Raw genomic sequence first — 19,178 nt, 5'->3', positions numbered from 1 at the left:
AGAATTAAATCGTGTTTTTGTCCGTAATTCCGCCTGGTGGAGTCTTGCATTTGGGTCTTATCCGTGTATCCTGACACATTTCAATCCCACACAATGTCACTTTTATTGCTACATAGTTTTATTTGCACCCAATTGTTTTCTTTTATATCATTGTACTAACACCCAATTAAAATAAAAGTTCCAAGGGGATGTTTATAATTGTTACGTTTATTCACTTCATGTGTTATAATAAAAACAAATAATTGTGGGGGAAAATACAATAAAAGTGGCTATAAAGAAAGAAATCTTAATCCAGTTATTGAACAATTATGTTGTCATTGACATTTCAAAGTCAAATATAATCCTTAATGTTAAAAAGCAATATTAGCAATTAATGTTAAATGTCAGATTTAGTAGAATTAGACTTATTGCATCTGTTTTTTATTCCTGGCCAAGGTCTTCAGAATAGAGATATGACCTTGACCATGACCTTTTAAGGTCATAAATCACCCAATATGGTCATAACAATATCCGAAATGAATTCCATATACCATAATACGTCTAAATGGAGGTATTACATGTATATATACATTCAGAAACAAAAAAGTTGAATTTTCATCATAGCCGAACGTGGCCATATTGGATTTGACCATTGCGCAATTCGTGGCACTGTGGCAGACAAGCACCTCGGTAATTTTTCATGTCTACGCACCCACTAACTCAGTTCAAGTGATAAATTCCCCCAACACCAAATTGCGAACATGTCTACAGGCCAGGTACTGGATTATGAGGAAAGAAACTCCTCCTCAGTCTGTTTTAGCCATGTGGGAACAGAGACGTCTGCTTGACCTCAGTGGTTAAAACAGTCCATGGCCAGGGAATGAAATGTCCTTTAAAATAGTTTGGGCCCTTGTCCGTACTCTTCTGGTATAGATGTCCTGCAGGGTAGGGAGAGGTGCTCTGATGGTACCTTCAACAGTAAAAGTCTAGTGTCTGTAAAAGAGAAAGAAAGCATATATTACAATTGACCCTGTGCATGAAAATAATTATAGGTGCTCTGAGCAATGTTTCCGTTTCTAAGCTAAAAAAAATTGTCCCATACAGCAAGCATCACCTCACCACCCGCTAGCTGACTATCCCCTGAATACACTGTAAAAAAAACGTGGTCTCTGTGGGCAGCCCAGGCTCCAAAAACAGCAACAAATACAGCCTACGTATTTTTGCTAACAAACGCAGTCTGAGGCTCCGCACAAAAGGCACACATTTTATAGAACAATCCTACAGATTACATCTCCAAGTATGGTATGACAGGAATCAAAATGAGCGCATCACCTGTTTCAGCAAAAGACCTCACATACAAGGCGGCGGCAACCCCCCAGAAGGAGATGACGACGCCAACCTATTCAGAGCACACTCACATTACCACCAACACAATGGTAAACATGGCTAGCTAAATTGCAAAATTCATTAAGTAGCTGCAATAATCATGATTTATTAATGCATTACATAGCCCATATGTCAAACAAATTAGAGCATGCACAACAACATACCCCATAGCCCTCACCATGTAACAAAAAATACAATACAATACATTCAAAACACAAACACTTACACCACGTTGAAGGCAGCAGAGGTGGCTAGTACCAGGCATCATCAAGTAGCAGGTAGTACCATCGGGACAGACCGACTTTGACCTTTGACAGTTGATGGAGCCCACTATACAATCATAACAACGTTCGGAACTGCAGGGCCAAACAGGGAGAGACTGGAGCCGCCCGAACCAGCCTCAATGATGGATCCACCGAACCAGTGTTGCACAAGCACAAGGAGAACAGACGCAGACATCACATGAACAGAGACAAGACAAATAACAACAAACAGACACATGCAAAGAGGGGATAAACTAGAGTTGCAAACACAAATACATGCTCACATATTATAATGTTATATGCGATTCTACGTGTTTGTGTGTGTGTGGGTGTGTATACTTCAAACAAGGGGCAAATAGGGGCTATGAAATGAAGAACATGATGGATCCACCAAACCAGTGTTGCACAAGCACAAGGAAAACAGACACAGACATCACATGAACAGAGACAAGACAAATAACAACAAACAGACGCATGCAAAGAGGGGATTTATAAACTAAACAGAGTTACAGACACAAATACATGCTCACATATTATAATGTTATATGCGATTCTACGTGTGTGTGGGTGTGTATACTTCAAACAAGGGGCAAATAGGGGCTATGAAATGAAGAACATGTAGCGTTACTGTAGCCTAACACTACCCTTCCCTTTACTTATCCGCATGATATTGTAAACTAAACTGCATAACTTACATATTACTTCATTAATTTGTGTTACCTAGAATGTCCCATAGATGTTTGCAAGGTAGCAGCTAACGTTATTAATTAACGTGCATGTTAACAGCTACAACTGCAACTCTACATTCATAACGACATCCCAGAGCGAATTATTGCTTGATATGATATTAACTACCATTCCAGATATTCCACATAATGGTAAGGTTAGTTACTGAAAGGTTATAGCTAAAATCGTGTTAGCTCGCTAGCTAATTGCTAGCTAGCTTCTTATCCTAACATGAATATCGGCTTTGTGGGAAAAAAACAAAAAGCTATATTTTAGTAAATTCCTTCAACTGGCACACAAAAGTACTGTAATTCTTACCTTGGATATGATGATGGCAGGCAGAGTTTGTACAGCTTACACATGCAGTCAGATGCCAGACAGAAAAGTGACGGTTGAAGTCACTGTGGCTGATGTTGAAAAGGGGTGGGGGATGCTGTGTGTGGAATGCTTTAAGAACCATTTCATATACTAAAGCATGCAGAACCATCCACTGCAGAAAATGGTTCTTGAGTGGTGGTTCTTCTGAGAACCATAGAGCCTTTTTGAAGAACCAGTTAAGAACCTTTTTTTTCTGTGTGTAGGCTATTGTAGGACCTAGATACAAAATTTCCAGTGGTGCAACTGGTTAGCAGGGTATATAGGCCTACTGCTGCTATAGTTAGGCAAAACAATTGTGCATTTTATGACTAAAGCATGAAAGTTTCACCATATAATCTTCACCCCCTAAAGTTTAATTTCAGGCGTGGAGCTGTAACCTGACTCCGCCAGATGGATTTGCTCCGCATATCCATCTGGGAACTTTTCATTGAAGAACTTTTGGGAAGGGGCGGACATACTGGTTAGCTGATTGGATAAACCATCTGTCTATCACCACCTTTGTTGGTTATCGACGGGCCAAATCAACCAATTAGATGAACAAAGTATTCTTCTAATGCCGTTTAACATACAATTAAGTTAGGTAACGTGACAAACGTTAAGATGTTTTAACTTACCATTTATGAACCTAATCAACGACAATTCCCATCAAGTTTTCACGGTAGGCCCTACACTTCTGAAGATAGTATATTCCTCCATTATGAACTGGAATCAGCCGTGGAGGATGTCTGTGTCGTTCATTCCTCCCAGCTGCATGGCTGAGACTAAATTAAATTCTGTTTCAACTTTAATGAAGAACACATGTATCACTCTGTTCTGGTCAAATTGCACAGCAAGTCTATCGTCTTTGTGTAAATTGAGTTTGAAATTAGAAAATAAAAAAGTGTTAACGATTGTGGGTTCTCCCTAATATCCTTAACACTCTCTGGCAAGGGTGCATTCGTGACGTCAGACTGCATATCATTCATAAATAAAAACAGACTATGATGTTATAATTACAAATCTTTAATTATTGCTATCCCCTCCCCAAGCCCAGCAACATCCACAGAAGTGAATTCCCCTCTGCATCTTGGGCAGTTGCCCCCCCCTGCCTGCAGCTGCCATTGGGCCAAGCAGGCCCGGCACCCCACCAGGGAGCGGCAGCACAGGCCCAAAACGGGCACGTCCATCTCACCTGGAATGACACAAAAACGAAAGGAGAATACAATGCTTATTGATGTTGTCTTTTGCACTATTGTTTTATATGTTGTGTGTTATAAATCTAACTTGTAAAGTTTGGATTAGGGGGAATCGCATTCGATCTCTGTGTAATTGTGCTGCATGGTCTGATTGACAACAGTATACACACTTTTACTTTGATTTTGATGTCATTGCAAAAATATCTGTGTTTGCTTTAATTGTCGATTGAAAACATGTGGCTTTTGTTTTTACTTACCTCTACAAATAACGCACATGAACGTGCCCTTCAGGGCCTGCACTTGGTCCATGGTGAGGTATCTTTATTGTTGGGCCCTAGCCACCTCCGCACGGACCATCTCCTCGGTGGTTGACCTTAACCAACAGCATAAGGTGAATGGTCTTTCTTTTGGTTGAGATTGATATCCATCACACATTGTTAAAACTTAAAACGTAAAATTTAAGCAGGCTGCAATACAATCTCAATGTTGCTCAATGTGTGCTTTAGGGTGTCTCATTGTTTTAAGAGGTAAGAGGTTGCGCTGGGTATTACACCATTAATGGCTCAATTTTCATCACTGAGCGGGTATTCTTGCTGGTTTGAGCATATAACGTCGGGCTTATCACTTCGGACATCGGACATATCACTTTTTTTTAGAGTGTCCTTACCGGCGTCCGGGACGTCTGTGAGGGAAGTCCTCCCCCCTGTAGGCCACCACCTTCCTTGATCCCCTCCGCCAATACTCCAACCCTAATGGGAACAGACAGAACATGTTATGTTCATGTTAATTACGTCAAATTCAGTGCTCGAATTATAGGAGCCAGAGGGAAGTCAAAAATCTGAGGGGGTCGCTCATATCTGAAGGTGTCTGTCATTGTAATTTAATCCTAACTTGCTCTTAGCCTCTTCTATGTTAATTGACAAAGCCATACATTATAAACCCATATAATGCCGCCTACTTCTGATTGTGTCAACTGATCTAGCCTAGCCTATGCCATTCAGAGCTCCGGAAAGTTCACAGATATTTTGAAACACCTGTTAGCAATCTCTGATGGCGGGATAGTCAATGGATACCCGACAACATTTCAGTGCAAATTCCAAAATTGTTCGTCTATTTATTTCCACGGTTCAACACACGAGACGACTGAACACCCAGGGTTGCAATGCGCCACTCGCACCTATTGGCTATTTTGTATCGCCTTTAGGCAATGCACGGGATGTGTCAACGTTTTATGAGATAGAGAGACCCCCTTAAAGACAAAAAGATAATTCGAGCACTGGTCAAATTAACTAAAGAAGCTCGGTATTGATATATACCTTCAGTGCCGGCGGAGGGGATCAGCCTCCTCCCCTGGCCGTCGGCCAGGACGACGCTCCTCGCATCCAGCGCCGCCCTGACCAGGTCCTGGATGCCCTGCACCGTGGCCTGGTCCGCACTGAAGCGGACCGTTAGGCTCGCCTCCTCCCACGCCCCATCCACTAATGTGGCCACCACAACATTCCTATTAAAAATTAAAAAACAAAAACAAAAGACGGGATAGCACACCAACACATACAGACAAACACAACCTTAATAGGCTAGAATTCTCAATGGGTTGGGTCGGCCCGACAAACCCGACGGGTTCGGGTCGAAAATATAAGGAAATGACTCGGGTCGGGTCGGACCTCGGGCTTAATCTTTTCCGCTCACATAAACGGCCATGAACTAAACTTTCCAACGATATGTATATCGAGGGTAGGGCCTATTGCAAAACCTATCGCTAAAATAACCGCGCATCCAAAGTGACATGGTTCTTCCATCATGATACGCAGAAGAGGAGAAATTCACCGTTTTATAGGCTAAATTGTTATGCTATAAATATAAATCTTTCACGTCAGGGTTTAACAGTCAAAAAGTAGCCTATGTTTTACGTCGGGCCGTGTCGGATTAGGCTACATCGGGTCCGGGCTTTAAAAGCCACGGGCCGGGTGAGGTCGGGTTATAATTTTCAGGCCCGTTGAGAACTCTATAATAGGCTACTTAAAAGTAAATTACCTCGTGTAGGTGGCCGGTGATGGGGAGGGGCGTGGGGGTCTTGGTCCCGGTGCAGGGGCAGCAGCAGGGAGACGGCCAGGGGGGAAGCGGAACTGTGGTGGCCCCGCTTCGGTGGAGGGCCTTCCCTCCACATCAAACTCAGGTCCCACCGTATCAGTAAAAATACCATTATATGGGAGGACCACATTGCCATTCTCCCGGTCTTTTAAATAAATAGTTTCAGGGACAAGCTGTTATGAGAAATGAGAGGGCGCCAAGGCGGTGTTATTAATTGTCACCGTCAGATAGCCTACATGTAAACATATTTTCGTTTCAGCATTGTTGTGTTATGCTTTGAAAAATCCACACATAGTCACTAGTCAATTATTTGAAGGGGAGCCAATGAAGTTGCTGCAGGACAGGTGTTATGATGCGGGCAGCAGAGTTTTGGACTAGTTTTATGGATTTGTCAGGTAGGCTAAACCATAGAGGAGAGAGTTGCAATAATCTACACGGGAGGTGACCAGGGTGTGAACCAGAATTTCAACACTCTTGGGAATCCAAAAATGACAATATAATAACCCATATAAGTTGCTATTACACATTATTTATCCACTATAAGTTGCTATTACAATTCAAGGCATATCACAGTCAGCTTTCGTAAAACGATATGTTATAATTCTTATTGTGAATCTTATTATTATTATTATGGTTATTATCTTTTAAAAAATATTTAGTTGCTATTACAATTCAAGGCATAAGCTTTACAGTGGCAACCGGGTGATCAGCGGGATAACGGCCTTGAGGTGTGTCCAGTTGTACAACATTAAATGGACTCAGCTGCGCATCGGGGAGTTTTTTGCCCCTCGCTCTCGTCCATTAATTCCTTACAGGACACCTCGGCGGCCGTTTTCCCTTAGCCTTCTTATCGTTATTATTGAACTATATTGTACATATTATTATGAACTATAACTTACTATTACAATTCCACCTCATGTAGCCATTAGCTTTCTGCATGCAGCCTAGCAGCAATAGCAGCTACCACTCGTGATGGTTTGGAAAATAAAATAATTCAACGCATAATCAGTCAGCTTTCCTAAATTCTTAGTAAAATGTCGTTTATTCTTCTTATTATGAATCTTATTATTATTATTATTATTATTATTATTATTATTATGGTTGTTATCTTTTTTTTACATATAATAATAATAACATACACATAATATTAGCCTAATAAGAAAAGGTATAGTTCAAAATATGTGTAATGTAGTTCATACAATAACAACGACAATAATAGCTATTATTGTCTTTATTATTATAAGAACTATATCATACATATTTTTATGAACTAACTATAACTTGCTTACAATTCCACCTCGTGTATCCATTAGCTTTCTGCATGCAGCCTAGCAGCAATAGCATACCACACGTGGTGGTTTGGAAAATAGGATAATTCAAAGCATAACCAGTCAGATTTCGTAAATTCTTATAAAATTTTGTTTATTCTTCTTATTGTGAATCTTATTATTATTATGGTTGTTATTATACTTTTTAAACATATAATAATAATAATAATAATAATAATAATAATAATAATAATAATAAGTGTTATTAAAGCCTAATAATAATTAGTGAAAATAATAGTAGTAAAAAGTAGAAGCAGCCAAATAAAAATTACTCTAACATGCATTGTTTACAACAGTTCTAAGGAGGCTCTTCATAATATAAAAATCAGCTAATAATTGAGTCTTCTGCCTTCAAGTAACTAGGCTACAACACTGGGTAGACTATGGCTAGTCTAGACTACAACTATAGGCTAATTAAGCGTAGCCTAGGCAGTTACATGTGTTGGTAGTGCAAAATTGTTCGTTTATCTTTATATTGCTGATGAAAAAAGTTAACGTAATATGCATTCCCCAAATTAATAGTATAACTTTAACATTACTTCACCTGAAAAATCCTGGCCACATTGTCCACAGTTAGGTCCAGCAATCGAATGCTGACCGTTGCTGAGTGTGAGTGGAGAATTACTGAGTTCATATTGAAAGCACAAAGAGAAAGAATTTCGGAAGACACATTCCATTTATACCCTTCATTGGTCAACGCCTCCTCTGTGATTTTGATACATTGGAGGGTTTGGTCGTTGGAATAAGGCTACTAGGCTAACGTTTAATCACAACGGCTCAAGGATGGCACTGGAACAGCATGAAGGCATGATCAGGCAACTGAAGGAAGAGGGCAAAACATATGATGAAATAAGCAATAAACTCCTGGCTGAAGGGGTTATTCGAGGTGCCTCTGTTGCAAATGTAAAAAAATTCTGCAAGGAAAAGGGACTTGTGGACAGCAGGTGGGGAAAGGTGTCCCAGGAGGAGCTACAAAGTGCTGTGTGGGATGCCACTGGAGAGGTAGGGATTACGGATTTGTAAACTTTGATGACCAGTATTGCAGTGTCAGGTCTCTTGCACATTAATGCACGCATACCCAGATTAAAAGCATGATTTGCATGAACGAAAAATTCCTACAAATCAGTTTTGATTCCTCTTTTTACTGATTATGATTCCTTGAGCGGAATTCTCCGGGATCACCATAGAACACAACAGCTAGCACTACGCAATCACGTCAACTCTGCAACTTTATTTATGCTTAGAGAAAATCAACTGTAATATGCTGGTCAGCATATATATATGGCTAAAAATGGGTCAGCCAAATGTAATGTAATATATATGATGATAACATTACCATTAATTAAGTGTTAATCTGTTGAGATAATGATTAAGTTAACTAATATGAATGAGTCTTCTTCCACAACTGGTTATTTGCTAGCCTACGGCAAACTCTTTGTGGCTCACCGTGGTAAAGTTGGTTTTATATTGGACGTTGGATATTCGACACATTCGAAAAATCTATTTAGCACTGACTACGAGGGTCAAATTTGTGTCAAACCAACTTTAATGTGTTTAAACAAGGCCTGCCTATATTACACAAAGCTTCTTTTGTCCAAAAACCCATGTTTTGATTTTATGAATTTTTTAGGCTGATAAAAGATTTCAATCTATTATGCGGCTTCACCTTTTGACTTACCCATACTAAAACATATCTCCTGAACTGGCTTACTGCCCTTTCTAGTACACAAAGCTTCTTTTTCCCTAAAACCTACTCTTTGATTTTATACAATTTTTAATGTTAAATGTTTCAAATCTATTATGCGGCTTGCCCTTTTGACCTACCCATGTCAAAACACATCTGTTGCACTCGGCTAACTGCCCTACATAGTACACAAAGCTTCTTTTTTTCAAAAACGCACTCTTTGATTTTATATAAATTTTTTACTATTCAAAAATGCTATGAATCTATTATGCTGCTTCCCCTTTCGACCTACCCATGTCAAAACACATCGCTGAACTCAGCTAACTGCCCTACATAATACACAAAGCTTCTTTTTTCCAGAAACTCACTCTTTGATTTTATATAAATTTTTTACTATTCAAAAATGCTATAAATCTATTATGCGGCTTGACCTTAAAACTCACTCTTTGATTTTATATTAATTTTTTACTATTCAAAAATGCAAAAAACAAGCTACCTCTTTGTAGGTAGACATACATCATTTATATTTATTAAGTTAACTATATTTTGTTTTCCATCCAAAGTTCCATTTGGCTGTGTAAATCAACTGGATTTTTTTATATTTTCAATAAATGTATAATATAGATTTATAGCATTTTTTGATAATAAAATCAAAGAGTGGGCTTTGGAAAAAATAAGCTTTGTGTACTATGTAGGGCAGTTAGCTGAGTGCAGCAGATGTGTTTTGACATGGGTAGGTCAAAAAGTGAAGGCGCATAATAGATTTATAGCATTTTTGAATAGTAAAATATTAATATAAAATCAAAGAGTGAGTTTTTGGAAAAAATAAGTTTTGTGTACTATGTAGGGCAGTTAGCTGAGTGTAGCAGATGTGTTTTGACATGGGTAGGTCAAAAGGTGAAGGCGCATAATAGATTTATAGCATTTTTTAATAGTAAAAAAATAATATAAAAACAAAGAAAGAGTTTTTGAAAAAAATAGGCTTTGTGTACTATGTAGGGCAGTTAGCCGAGTGCAGCAGATGTGTTTTGACATGGGTAGGTCAAAAGGTGAAGGCACATAATAGATTTATAGCATTTTTGAATAGTAACAAATTTATATAAAATCAAAGAGTACGTTTTTGAAAAAAAGAAGCTTTGTGTACTATGTAGGGCAGTTAACTGAGTGCAGCAGATGTGTTTTGACATGGGTTGGTCAAAAGGTCAATTCGCATAATAGATTTATAGCATTTTTGAATAGTAAAAAATTAATATAAAATCAAAGAGTGAGTTTTTGAAAAAAAGAAGCTTTGTGTACTATGTAGGCAAGTTAGCTGAGTGCAACAGATGTGTTTTGACATGGGTAGGTCAAAAGGTGAAGGCACATAATAGATTTATAGCATTTTTATAAAGTAAAAAAATAATATAAAATCAAAGAGTGAGTTTTTGGAAAAAAGAAGCTTTGTGTATTATGTAGGGCAGTTAGCTGAGTGCGGCAGATGTGTTTTGACATGGGTAGGTCAAAATGTCAGGTTGCATAATAGATTTATAGCATTTTTGAATAGTAAAAAATTAATATAAAATCAAAGAGTGCGTTTTTGAAAAAAAGAAGCTTTGTGTACTATGTAGGGCAGTTAGCCGAGTGCAACAGATGTGTTTTGACATGGTTAGGTCAAAAGGTCAAGCCGCATAATAGATTGAAAGCATTTAAAGCATTTTTTTTACATTAAAAAATATTTAGAAAATCAAAGAATGGATTTTTGGGAAAAAGGGTCAAAAAGGGTCAAAAGGGAAAGCCGCATAATAGATTTGAAACATTTAACATTAAAAATTGTATAAAATCAAAGAGTAGGTTTTAGGGAAAAAGAAGCTTTGTGTACTAGAAAGGGCAGTAAGCCGAGTTCAGTAGATGTGTTTTAGTATGGGTAAGTCAAAAGGTGAAGCCGCATAATAGATTGAAGTCTTTTATCAGCCTAAAAATTTCATAAAATCAAAACATGGGTTTTTGGACAAAAGAAGCTTTGTGTAATATAGGCAGGCCTTGTTTAAACACATTAAAGTTGGTTTGACACAAATTTGACCCTCGTAGTCAGTGCTAAATAGATTTTTCGAATGTGTCGAATATCCAACGTCCAATATAAAACCAACTTTACCACGGTTTGTGGCTCTGGGTCAGTGCAGCTAGAATATTGGGTCAGTGCAGCTGGAATATGCTAGAATGTTTACAAAACTTAATGAGGTGTGAAATAGCTGTACGATTGTGGTGTAATATGCCGCTTTTATCGTAGAATGTTTATGAAACTTAATGAAGTGAAACAGAGCCTTATATGGCTCTGGTGTGAAATAGCTGTAGCCTAGGCTACGATTGTGATGTAATATGCAACTAGATTAGGCTATCTTAGAATGTTTACGAAACTTAATGAGGTGTGAAACAGAGCCTTATATGGTTAAATAGCTGTACGATTGTGATGTAATATGCAGAACAGAATAGAATATTATCTTAGAATGTTTACGAAACTTAATGAGGTGCATGATAGCTGCATGATTGAATAGCTGCATGATTGTGATGTTCGCCATGTAGTCTTGTCATGGTCGGAGAGATTATTGTTATAGATAGATAGATAGATAGATCACTTTATTCATCCCCAGAGGGGCATTATGCTGTATGGTGTTACCATATTAGTTTATACGGGAGGGGACAGGAACAGAAGTCGTTAGGAATTTCTGGCGGAAGAGGATAGTCAAGCTCCACCAAAAAAAAAATGTAATGCTAACATTCTACGACCACGTGTGAGCAAACGGTTGCCCAATGCCAAGGGTGACTAGACCTCCTTGATAAAAACCGCGGACATAATCCTCCCAAAAAGTTAGAACAACCTGGACATCTACATTTGCTATGAATCTGATTGCAATAGCCAATATATTTTCTTGATCAAACGGTGGAAGAGTTAGCTTCCCTGTATTGGGGATGGGCAACCAAAAACGACTGTCCCGGGACGTCCCATGGAGGGACTAGCAGGCTGTAGGCTACGATCAAGTATGGAAATAAAAAAAATCATGAAATTAAATCAAATTGCATCATATTAACCAGTCTATACTTCCCTGCGTTCACCTGCGCACCCATTACACTCGTTTGCTTATAAAAACAGACGATATGACTGCAAAATAATAACGTCATATCATGTAGCCTACACAAGCCAATGCTGCACACTAATTAGGCTAGGCCTACTCTCGTTTGAATTACGGACCCGTGATAGGATAGATATGCTATGCCACGCATGTCAGATGAGAGAGGAGACACAGAGCTATCATTTGATACCAAGTACATCCTTCTGGGTTATAAAACAGACGAAGTGACAGCAAAATAATCACTTCATATAGCTGGACACCCCACGTTTTTGTCTGTTTTTGTGGCAAAGCATGTTTATAATCCAACGCTATGGTGTGTTTCTCTATGGCAAAGCATGTTCATAATCCGGTTTTGAGATCCTAGCAAATTCCTGCATGGCATCCAATTCAAGGCTCACATTGCATCCCAATTTGTTCAACAAAGAAACACCTTTTTGCCTTTACTTTGTTTATGGCAATGCAGTAATAAGTTGAGAATCATTATGAGTGCCTACACCATAGCCACACGCAGGCTAACACACGCAAACTCGGGTCAAATCAGTTCGTGTCACAGATATGTAGTGCAGAAAGGTAATTTTTCATCACTAAATAAAAAAATGGCATTTATTTCCGTAAATCACACACCACATATTTCTGTAAATTGCTCAGCCCTAGAGTATCCCTCCAACATGGCAATTATATTGCCTGATTCAGGACAGTCTGCCCTACACACACACACAAAATGCAGAGAGAAATGCGTAGAGCTAGAGCTTGCGGTGGTGAGATACATGTCAAAATATAAGAATTTTTATAATGCTTTTTGTATTTTAATTCTTTAAAAATAATTCTTCAAAATAAAATCAATGATTTAATTTTAATCATTTTAATCATTTTAATCAATGAATTCAGATGGGGCAGGTTCAAAATTCTTACTGGCCTATTGCTATGAGGGCTCACAGTCCAATGTAGGAGCAGAGGGCATTCTGTAGTTGTAAAACAACCAACAGCCTATGCCTTTTCTCATGTTCTGGGCTTGCTTAATCAGTAACAACATAATCTTAATCCGACATTCCCCTAGGATACTTTTATTTGCCACTGACTTGTGAACAAAGTTAAACAAGCGCATAACGTCAACGCCGACGGGAGAATCGGGCCCTTTAAACCGGTTGAACACATCTGTTCTTCCCTAAAAAACAAACAAGCAAAACATACCAGCTTACAATTGATTATAATATGCTCTTTGAAGGTCGGCCCAATGTATGGTCGAAAAACCATGAAGGGCTACCTGGCGACCAAGGGCATTCGTGCGTGCCACATGCGAGTGGGAGCAGCAATGCAAGCTGTCCGCCCGCATTACCATGAAGGTCGCCAACGGGTAAGCTGCGTTTGATACCAAATAGGCAACTCTGGCTAGGGCCTATATTAGTCTACTTTGTAGATTGTATAGTGTTTTGATATTTTTTTTTTTTTTACATTCTAAAAGAAAAAATGCGAGTTGTATTATAATTGTTCTTGATATTGTAACGTCGGGTGTCTTCCGGACTGCCTCCTAGAATGCAATGTGTGTGAATGTGTAATGTCGGTTTTAGTGAGTGTAATTGCGTTTACCATGTCATGTATGTGTAAGCTTATGCAGTCTTTCTTTAGGTTGTACCTCACGTGTTTTACCCGGTGTAGGCTATTGTATGTGACCACCCTGTTCGTGTATCGTGCTTGTTTTATTGATGTCCCTTACGTTTCCTGTGTCAATGCGCCATGTCATATGAGTGAATCGTTTCTGTTTAGATATTTATGAATGAATATTTGTATGTTTGATAATTCGTATTAATATCTAGGGAACACGGAATCTCAACCCAGTACCTTATCGGGCGGAATATTTCGGTGAAAAACTGCACATGGACCAAAACGAAAAGTTGGTGATGTTTGGAGTGACCCATGCAATGGCAATTGATGGATACAGTGGGAAGTTGGTGGGCCACTCCACGATGCCCGTTAAGAATAACCTCGTAATATATGAGGAGGTGTACAGGTATGTGTGTGCAGGGGTTAAATTGGGATCGGTGAGGTGGGGGAGCCCTTTTCCAGTTTGGAATGAACCTGCGGACAGTGGGCTATAAGGACTTGGGAGAGAGGAAAAGAAAAGGTCATGAACACAGTCATCGGTAGTTGTTTGTTAGGGGTGGGGTTTAGAGATAGGGTAAAGGCTTATTCTCTATTGTAGGCAGGTTTTGTAAGCAGGCAATTTTCAGGGGGCAATTGAATAATATAGTCTACCTCACCCTCACTGAAATTTCATCATGTGACCTCTTCCATTCTTAATAGAAAAGCAGTGCTTGGCCATGGGTTGTGGGATCAGGTAAGGACCGACAGAGGGAGAGAGTTTTACCTGTGCCAGTACGTGCAGGAGAAACTGGCAGGGCAGCGATACTGCACTGCAAGACCCTCTTTTCTGCAGACACCCTCAACATTAGTAGGTCACACACACACACACACTCACTCACACACACACACACACACACACACACACTAAATAACTAACTGTAATTATAGTTTAGCCAATAATAAGCCAATAATTGTGACATTACAAACGTCGTATCCGATTTTTTGTCTACTTTCAGAACCATCGCATCGAGAGGCTATGGTCCGAGGTTTGTAAAGCTCTTTTTGAGTTCACTAGTTCACATTCCTTAATTTGCAAACAGATATAATAGCATAATAGAAAAGCATGTTTGGCGAAGTCTCTGGCCAGGGTCCTGAAGTGATTTGCGGGATCGTGCAGGACTCAACTGCGCAGGCCCCCCAATACACCCCCTTATTCTTGAACTATGGAAGACGGGAGGCGTAAGGGGAGGTGGTTGCAAGCGGAGTGACGCCGATGCTGCAACTTCGGCAGATAGAGGCAGACTGCGAATAAATAACCTGTCTGATTGAAGGAGGCGTGGCAAATTCCGTCATGCTCCTCCCGAACTTCCGTTTGTTACAAACGCCATTTATGTGATGTAGTGATGTAGACAGCCAGCCAGACAGACAGACATACAGACAGACAAACCCTGGCGAGAAAACATAACATCCTAACCTAATCATGTTTTGGATGAAAGTGTAAGAAGTTGATAACAAGTAGTACTTTACATTAGTAGCAGCATTCACGCATGCATCTATCTATCTATCTATCTATCTATCTATCTATCTATCTATCTATCTATCTATCTATGTTCTGGTTTTGGAGGACATAAGGATGTTTAATGTACGTTTCTACTGCTAATTATAGGTAAACACTAGGGTGAACTTCCCCATTAAAGCTTGCCTTCAAAGTCTAACCGACCAAGGAGCCATTAATATGGAGGATGACGTGGTGAAGTTTTGCACCTCACAGCTGGCTTGCCAAGTTGCCAGTGTTGGTCTGACCCGATTTGTGGAGGCCTGGAATCAGCACAGTGTGCCAGGTACAATTTCACAACTTTTCAAATCTTCCCATGTAGGCTACATGTAGGCGTGTGTGTCTGCCGAAGTGATCGGTCAACAGACTCGTTCATAATAGCCTACCGTCATTCAATCATTTGTGTTTGTTTCAGTTCAAGAAAAATAATGTGATTTTGAATGTTAGCCAACTAATAAGCCTATGGAATTTTGGATGTGTTTAACTGGGTAAGGCTGAACTGCAAAGTGCTGTTTCGCCAGTGGTGGCCCCTACAGCCTTCAGAAGCGCGTAACGCAACATACACTGAAGTCAGGGGAGAATACGCGCAAGGCCAGTTTAGACAAGGAACGGCAGATTTTGAAGTTGTTAAAATCCAGTAATAAGGTTATGTGTAGTCAGACGTCAGCTATAGTAGCGTTCCTGAGAAATTTCAGTCCATATCTAACGGACGGCAGACTCCAATTTACTCACGACATTTCTATTGGTTTCTATGGACAGTATGTTTTCTCCAAGGATTTCCAAATATTTGAATACAATATCTACCCATGTCCTTGATTGCCTAGCCTTTCGGCACCCCCTCCACCCCCCACCATTCCCAACACACACACACAAAACACACACACTTACATCATCACTGTCATCACCTCACATACATACAGCACACTGCTTGCTACAGTAAGCCTCCTCTACATACTTGCTGCACACTGCCCCCCCCCCCCTCCCTACATACACAGCACATTGTCTTCAGGATCTTCAAAACACATCCTCTACATACTTACAGCACACTGCCCCCACCTACCCACACACACACTACACACACACACACACACACAGTCACTGCTCCACTCCCCTCCCGCCCACACACACATCTTCACTGTCATCACTCACATACATCATACATACAGTACTCTGCTTGCAATAGTAAGTCCCTTCACCATACTTGCAGTACACTGCCCCCCCCCCCTCTCCCCTACCTACACAGCACATTATTTAATCAGGAAGCTTCTCCAACACACATCCCCAACATACTTACAGCACACTGCCCCCCCCCCCCCCCCCATACACAGCACATTGTCTCATGAGGAAGCTTCTCCAACACACATATTGCACACTGCCCTCTCCCCACATACACAGCACACTATCCCTTCTCCCCTGTCATCCCCCCAACACACACACCAAACCCCTCTTCTACTGCACTTTTTACCCCCCCCCATAAAAGCACAAATAGGCTGACACCAGACATAATTTCACTGCATTTCTTACTTCCAGTAACTATATGCATGTGACAATAAACTTCCTTGTATCCTTGTAAGTTTTTTTCCGGACAGCGGTTCTATTATAGTGTACCATTCATTTGTGCCGCAAATGATCAGATGATCAGTGTAACAGAAGCATGGGCATAGCCTGTAACTTCGTTGCTCCGCGGACTAGCAATCTCATCGGAGAGGAGGCCCTAACGCTGCAGATAATAGACAGAGAAAGGCAAGCATATGCTCAGGGCACAGAACACAGTTGCATGTCCAATGTAGCCATGGGTCTGATGAATATAGCCTACCGAATGCAGATGGCTACAAGTTCACGCTTTGCCTGGTCTAGAAGCCTATGTTTCAAAGATTTAGAAGCGGGGCACGTAGCGCTCTATCTTTGGTAGCAACCCAGCCCCCTGGTGAAACAAACGTGTTTGTCAAAGAGGAAAAAAAACTGATCAGAAAATGTAACGTAAAAAGGAACGATGGTGTTGTAGAAATTTAGCGGAGTAAAAGTACAGATAATTGCTGCATAATGTAACGAAGTAAAAGTCAAAAGTATGCACTATAGATTCTACTTAAGTACAAATACCTGGAAAATTTACAGTAGGCTAACAAAGTATTTGTACTTCGTTACATTCCACCACTGATGAAAAGAGAGAATACTGAACCAAAATCATATGAAATTAGTGTCAATATGCTTGGCAGTTAATTCTATGGAGTAACGGAACAAAACTTTGGGTCTCCTGACCAGTGTATGTCTGGAGGATGAAGAATACCCTGGAAAGTGCACCATGTTTAAAGTGAAGCATGCAGCTCTAGGTCTATTTTGCTTCCTATGACACTGCTAATTAGCTGCAAGGGGTAGATATAGATTCATTCAAATATTTGGAATCCTTGAAGAAAACCTTATACCATCCATAGAAACCAATAGAAATGTATGCTACCAGCTGACGTCTGACTACCTACAACCTTATAATAATGAAAAGTATGCTTTTATCACTGCAAAAGACAAAAGACACTTGTTATGAAGGGTGCCAATACTTTTGACCACACAGTATTCACTTCTTTCGGGATTTTAGTGGTATTTTGTGTTGAATTTGGGGAAATCAATTGTTGTTTTAGTTACGTTGAGCTACTGAAAATATCCTGGTTTGGTTATTTCATCAAAAAACCTTCAAAAGTGTAGCGCCCCCTAGGCCTATCTCCTGGTACTAAAGGGCGTTCCCGGGTTCTTAAACTAATCCCAGTAAAATATATATAATATATAGAATTCTTGCTGACCTTCTGTTTAAATATCTGTTTGTGTCTTTACATGTACTTTGAATAAATAACTTTTTAACCCTTGTATACTTACTGGTGTGACTGACTTAAACCATATTCACATGAAATAATATTTACATATGCAATCTATTACCTAATGGTATCTTAACACTAAGTAAACACTCAGAACTCAGTTATTAAAATGTTAAATAAAAATAGTTTACTGAATAGAAATATTCAATTTACCAAAAGAATGAATTATCAATATAAACAAAAAATAAGATACAAATGTATCAATGGAGCAAAGTATTTAACTTTCTTAGCAAATGTAAAAGAAATCAAAATGTTACACGTACCTCAAAATGCAGTAGGAGCTTATAAACTAGTAGGCTACATTAGCCACACTTTAGCTAACAGTTAACAGCAAGCATAAAGTACAGTACACAACACATTAGCATGAAACACACACATGCGGGCCCACGCGCACACACACATTCACACGTGATTCACCCACCCCAGTCCTAGCCGGCAAATGAACTAAAACCTAGCAGCTAACCGTTGCAGGCCTGGAGCGTCGCTTGTGGTCGGCGTGGCCAAAAACAAATGACCCCTTCACTCCGTTAGAGCAAGAGAAACAAATAACGATACCTTAATCCCAAGTGGTAGATTTCCCGTCGAGTCACCGCACCGGCCCAGGCAGGCAGTCTCTCACACGCGATGACCATGGACTGGCAGCTCACTCAATGACAGGCATCTATTCGGTGGCGAGATGATACCTTTTCCAAAACGTCAACTACAAAGTCTTCGGCTTCCCAGTTCACAATCCAGTCCGACTGGCAAAACATACGTTTGTCACGTTCTATTTCAAAGTTTAGTCACTTAAGCACGGAGCAAGTCCTCAACGTGGCTTCTCATCAACTATCCCGTCTCCTCTCTCCCGCGGTTTGCGACCTTTCACCTCACATGTAATACCATGCATACAAAAGTCATACAATGGAATATATTTGACCACCAAACATCAAAATATTACATGTTACATTATACATTTCACTTTGCCAATGAAATATTTTAAACTAAACTCTTAAAATTAATTTAAACACATGCATGACTTAAACACAGTTGTGTATCAAACTACAACTCCCATAATCCCTTTC

General features: G+C 39.8%; 2 long non-coding RNA genes across 3 annotated transcripts; both read right to left on the bottom strand.

Moving 5' to 3' along the window:
• Positions 1–202: 202 nt before the first annotated feature.
• LOC143099773 (uncharacterized) lies at positions 203–2,823 on the bottom strand. Of its 2 annotated transcripts, XR_012981750.1 has the most exons (4): positions 2,673–2,823; positions 1,592–1,764; positions 1,312–1,378; positions 203–972 (listed from the first exon to the last, which is right to left on the bottom strand). It is a non-coding gene; the product is annotated as an uncharacterized LOC143099773 (long non-coding RNA). The 2 variants fall into 2 exon arrangements; XR_012981749.1 differs by lacking the exon at positions 2,673–2,823 and having other exon boundaries at positions 1,592–2,646.
• Positions 2,824–3,792: 969 nt separating this feature from the next.
• Positions 3,793–18,954, bottom strand: LOC143099772 (uncharacterized). The gene is made up of 6 exons (XR_012981748.1): positions 18,673–18,954; positions 5,942–6,171; positions 5,224–5,408; positions 4,575–4,656; positions 4,165–4,280; positions 3,793–3,903 (listed from the first exon to the last, which is right to left on the bottom strand). It is a non-coding gene; the product is annotated as an uncharacterized LOC143099772 (long non-coding RNA).
• Between the last annotated feature and the right edge of the window lie 224 nt (positions 18,955–19,178).

The sequence above is a fragment of the Alosa pseudoharengus genome, unplaced genomic scaffold (assembly GCF_046254945.1).
Source record: "Alosa pseudoharengus isolate Yale_2024_CS ecotype anadromous, Long Island Sound unplaced genomic scaffold, YU_APseudo_1.1 YU_APseudo_1.1_scf_3, whole genome shotgun sequence".
NCBI lineage: Eukaryota > Metazoa > Chordata > Actinopteri > Clupeiformes > Clupeidae > Alosa > Alosa pseudoharengus.
This window is presented reverse-complemented; position numbering and strand designations above follow the sequence as displayed.